Source organism: Branchiostoma floridae, unplaced genomic scaffold, assembly GCF_000003815.2.
Source record: "Branchiostoma floridae strain S238N-H82 unplaced genomic scaffold, Bfl_VNyyK Sc7u5tJ_1353, whole genome shotgun sequence".
Lineage (NCBI taxonomy): Eukaryota > Metazoa > Chordata > Leptocardii > Amphioxiformes > Branchiostomatidae > Branchiostoma > Branchiostoma floridae.
This window is the reverse complement of record NW_023365706.1, coordinates 176,896-182,895: the sequence shown is the minus strand read 5'-3', so window position 1 is coordinate 182,895 and position 6,000 is coordinate 176,896.

Genomic DNA, 6,000 nt, shown 5'->3' with positions numbered 1-6,000 from the left:
GGAGAGGGGGGCAAATCCGTTCGTTTATATGACAGCATGGAATCATATCAAAGCTTACGAAATCCGGTTCGGGGCTACACACTTTCATGGGAAAAATGCAATTTGTTCGCTGTCATGGCTAATACTTTTTTCAGGATGGGTGCTTTTAAGGGAGCACACCCCAGTTTATTTGGGGTTTCAATTGGAGGCGACACACCCTGAAGTCTAGCGACCAGCTCTACCAGGGAATTATCCTGAAGCGTAATAACTGTATATGGGGTGAGAGGATATTCCTTCAGGTACAAGACTGAGTTCCGATCCTTCAACTTCTCTAATTTGGAAAAATGAGAGGGAAATTACAATATTTTCTACAAATAGAAAATAATGCGCAAAAAACAGGCCTTTTTGAAGTGGATAAAATCGGCAAACACAACTGATATTGTCAAATGAGATACTAGTAAGCCTTGCGAGTAATCGAGCCAATTATAAAGAAAATTCCACGGTACGCCGCATTGCAACTTGGCTTAGTAAATTCAAATATAGTCGACCCTCGGAAGCCTTTCGTCACTTTTTTGTTGTTGCACACTACCTGTCGCAGAAGAACTGTGCACTGTTTGCTCACATGAAGGTGTTTTACTCACCTAAAGGTGTATTACTCACCTGAAGATGTTTTACTCACCTGAAGGTGTTTTACTCACCTGAAGGTGTTTTACTCACCTCAAGGTGTTTGTCTCACCTGAAGGTGTTTGACTCACCTGAAGGTGTTTGACTCACCTGAAAGTGTATGACTTACCTGAAGGTGCTGTACTCTGCGTAGCGTGATTGATTGTTCCAGTCATTTAGGTCAATCCGTAGGCGATAGTTCTTCTGATTGGTCAGGAAGTGTATGTTCTCGGTCCCCAGCCAGTACTCCCCGTTCTTGTTCCCAAAGCCCAGTTTGTACTCCTCCCAGGTCCGGTTGAAGGGAACCGACCCGTCCTGCCGCCGCTGGATCACGGTCCAACCGCCTCCTGTGGGGAGAAAGTAAGGTTAGCAAATAGGACAGAAATGTAAGCACTCACGCACACATGTAGAATAAAAGGTAGGAAATAGGAAAAAATGTAAGCAATTTGTTAGTGAAAAGGGAAAACATACACGCACACACATACATACATACAAACATACAACACACGCGCACAAATATGCATACAATAATCCATACACACATACGCCCGTATATACACACGCACACACTAACATACACACAAATACAAACACACAGACACAGACAGACAGACACACACACATACACACACACACACAGACGCACACGCACACACATGTAGAATAAAAGGTAAAGGCATAACTTGCCATGTTTTGCAAAAAAACCCTACCTGCGGTATCCATGTCACAGTACGCCTTCATATAAGTAGGGAGAATGCCGATTCTGTAGACTCCACTTGTTGTCCATCCTGATGATTGGTACTCGGCACAGTCTTCCTCTAGAAAACGATTAAAAAAAAGAAAATCAAAGTAAACATTTGTTTTGAATTCCAATATAAAGAACCCTGTGCTAACAGACAGACCTCACTGGCCCGTAGCGTTTCCAACCACCAAGTGGATCGAATTTTGCCAGCCAAATTTGAGTACCTCCAACTCCTGAACGACACTTATGTATCAGGCCTCTTAGTGACTGATACATCTGACCACTTTCCTATTTTTTTATAAAAACACTTGTAAGAGTAAAAATAAAAAGCCATAAATGTAGTCATATGGGGGGGGGGGGGTTATTGGGTGGGCCTGGCATCCAGGGGCTGAATTGCGAGGAGCTTACAATAGGCGGGGCTAAATCGCAAGCGTCTGGAGCGAGCTGCCATTCGGCGCCACTCAGGTGACCTCAATAAATAGTTATGCATAACCATTGGAAACTTATGTATAATTATGCATAACCATTGAAAACTTATGCATAATTATGCATAACCATTGGAAACTTATGCATAATTATATATAACCTGAACGTATGCATAATTATACATAAGAATTGGAAACTTATGCATCATTATGTGCAGTTTCAAAATTCATTGTCATGTATTTATTTTATCTAAGTGCGAAACAAATTAATGAACAAGTAAACAAATATTGGTGATATTTCAAATGTTCCAGAATCGCATCACTGACAAACCATTACATTTACTGCATCAGAAGGCCATATCTCCCATTAGTTTTATTCAATACCAGCATAATTAGTAAATGGTTTTAGTGAACAACTAAGTAAAACATAACAGGCATATATACACATGTACATGTAAGGACATTATTGATGAAGTAAATAAGATGATACTGAATACCACACATGTGTGCGTGCTTCATTCATGCTAGAAATCATGTAGGTATGGGAATTGTTGATAAGGTAAATATAGCATTAATGAAGTAATGATAGTGACAGACTTTCCTGCTGTTATACTACTGACGTTGCCATCATAAATAGTACATTTGACAGCTAAAAACCTACCTGGCAACTTGTAAAGACGCTGCTCCAAGGCGGCGGTTCGGTTTCGTTCCTTGTCCAGGTCGAGTTTCAAGGCATCAACAAAGGCAGACATATTGTCCTGGTTGCGCTTCAAGGCGTCAACAGTAGTGGACAGTTGGCGCATGTCGTCTTGGTCACATTTCAATGCGTCAACAGCAGTGGACGTGTTGTCTTGGTTGCTCTTCAAGGAGTCAACAGTGGTGGATAGTTCAGATATCCCCTACAAACGTATAGACGTATAAATGTACGTCAGACCAAACGTCAAAAAACAATATGGAAAAACAGAAAGATATGGCTTGATGAACTCAATAGACAGAACAGAAGTTGTGTCGGAAAAATCGCTTTACAACAGGCCTTTATGATACGGGAGTGTTTGTTTACCCCATTGTTGATGAACGCCAGGAGGGCAAATACCATAGCAACCAGGCTAAGCAGCACGGCAATACCCGCGGCCATGTATATAAGCTGGGAGCGGATGAAGCTGCAGAGAGCACAGCGGCCGCTTGCTCCACCCGGATACGTGCGGTCTGTTAGAAAATAAGAGGATTTAAAACAAGGATTTTTTTCAAAACTTTGAACTTTAATTTCCAACACGAAAATTAACACGAGAGTGCCAAACTCCAGTCTTTGTCAAAGACATACAAAGACTGAGAAAGACCGGAAATGGACAGTCGAAAATTTGGGTTCGTCCAATTTTCGTGCTGGAAATTACATATACAGCTTAATTTTCATGCAAAATAGGCAAATCAAAAATAACTCAGTACAAAAAAGTACATTACAACCGTCTGCCAAAAGAAAAAAGTTTAATTATTGTATGATGTGCTCTTTGAAGTTTTTGGACCGTTTGTTGTTGTCTGATAATTAAGATGACGTCGATAGTTTGCTTAAGAAATCAGATTTGTCTGTATTGCATTTGCAGTCGAGTTGGTGTCATTTCGTAACAAGACAGCTAAAGCTTGTACAGCACCTTCGCGACTCAGGAACGTAATCAGCTTGTTATCGTACGGCAATCGTACGACGAATCTGACAAAGTATTATAAAGTCTTACCTGCTCCGGGGGCGTACATAGGGTTGGGTATACTCGCAGCGGCGTCGGCACGTGCCTGCCAATCAGTCTGCTGCATGGGTGTGGTGCCTGGAGGAAAATTAGAAAATTAAAATGGCGTCGATAAACTTACTTGACTCCCCTTGAAATTGAAGTACAAGTACGTCGTTAATGTAGACATATCATCTTACCGCCAGCTGCTTCCCGAGGACCGTGTGGAACACCCTGTGCGTGCTTGGGTTTGCGAGTGCCGCGTCTGCTCCTGTCATTACTTCGTGGGACTGAAGTGCCAGCATCATTCCCGGATGTGCCAGCATTATTCCCGGAAGTGCAAGCAGCTCCTCTTTCATGTGACAGGCTAGAGTCATCATCAGCATCTTTTTCCTGATATGCAACGGCATATGGCTCCATGCTAGCTGGTCGATGGTCTTTATCATCATCATCATCTTTCTCCTGATATGCAACGGCATATGGCTGCATGCTAGCTGGTCGATGGTCTTTATCATCATCATCATCTTCCTCCTGATATTTGACGGCATATGGCTCCATCATAGCTGGTTGATGGTCAATATTATCATCAGCATCCTCCTCCTGATTTCTGACTGCATCTGGCTCCATGCTAGCCGGTCGCAAGTCAGTATCAGGATCCGTGCCCTTCAGGTCATGTCCGTACACCGGGTTGGAGGCGTATTGTGCACGCATGGGGTCAGAGGGCCACGGGTTGTACATGTGCTCGTACGTGAGGTTAGGTTGGGGGTTTATGGGCACGGAGGCTTCGTCTGGAGGATGTGGAGACTCGTGCATGGTACCGCCGCCCCCGGAAAGGGCTGGAGCCTCAGCACTGTTCTCGGCTCTATCACGTCCTGCTAAGTGAACTGGGAAATCTTCTTTGCTGGTTGAAGCCATTATTTTTTTCTGAATGGGCGCCTTGGTCTTGGTATCTTTCGAACGTGTCTTCATCGCAAGGGTATGGCACATGTATGTATCGCTGTTTGTTTGAATAGTGTGCTTTCCCTGTCCGCTCTGGGTTGTAGCTTTACCTTTATAGGGTATGGTCATGGAAGTGACAGCATCATTCCCGGATGTGCTAGCATCATTCCCGGACATGCTAGCATCATTTCCGGAAGTGTCAGCATCATTCCCGGAGGTGTCAGCGCCATTCCTGGATGTGCCAGCATCATTCCCGGATGTGCCAGCATCATTCCCGGATGTGCCAGCATCATTCCCGGATCCGGATATGCCAGCATCATTCTCGACAGTGCTAACAACATATGGCTGCATGCTAGCTGGTCGCAAGTCAGTATCAGGATCCGTGCCCTTCGGGTCTTGTCCGTACACCGGGTTGGAGGCCATGTGACAGGTTGCAGTATTCCTACAATGGACCGAAGCGAGTTTAGACGATTTCCAAATTAATCATGCAAATATTTTGGGTGGCAGGCTCGACAGGTAGTTGGCAAATATAGACAGATAACATGCCGAACAAGTTGTCTGTTTGCAACTCATATTCCTCGGCCAGCTAACTGTTTTGCTCATTATCTGATTATTAACTTAATTAAGCTGAAGACAATTTTCAAACGTTTATCTCCTGTAACTGAAACAACAGGAGCTAATTTACTAATTTGTATTAATTGTGTCTTAGCTTTGTTTCCCATTGAAATCCAACATTGTCTCAGCTTGACTTTGCCTTATCTTTGTTTCTATTGGAATCCAGCCTGACTTTGTCTTACAATGTCTCATATTAGACATCTAAAATTGTCATCATTCATAGTTAGGGTATAAAAGATCAGTTTCTTCCAGATCAATTCAGTGTCACTGACGAAGGATAGTGGATACTATACGTCTGACCGTTTCCAAAATAAAATCCAGTAGCTTGAGTAACTGCTTTTTGGCATATCTTATTACCTGGGTGTTTAATCTTCATCGACGTATCTAAGAAATAAAGATATGACTATGTGTAATATATAACTCTCTCCCATAGACAGGAGTATTGAAAAGATTACGTCATCTGAACTGAAACTTACACCATTCACCCGGACAGAAGATCTGGTGCATAACCGTCTTGTAATTAACCATAAGAAAGGGTACATCACCCCGTAAGGGGCGGTCGTATAACCCCGTCGTGTGTAAGCACATCGACCGATGATGATGACGATTGACTATGCTACCTGCATGCCGAGTATCATTTTACTCAGTTATCCGTCTGTAAAGGGCTAGGGGCGGGAGCCCAAACGTTCTCCTTTACATTTAAAAGCTATGTGCCTCTCAAAAATCAGGAGCAGAGCATATCCGAGGCAAAAGATACAAAAATCGGTGATGCTGCAGTACTAAGGTCAGCCACCATGAGGCCCAATATCGACCTTGAACGCTGCGTCAAAACACCTACCAACATACTAAATATCGTCACAATCCATCCTGAGGTTCTTACGTTCTTGCTCTGGGTGCACGCACACACACAGACACATGGGTG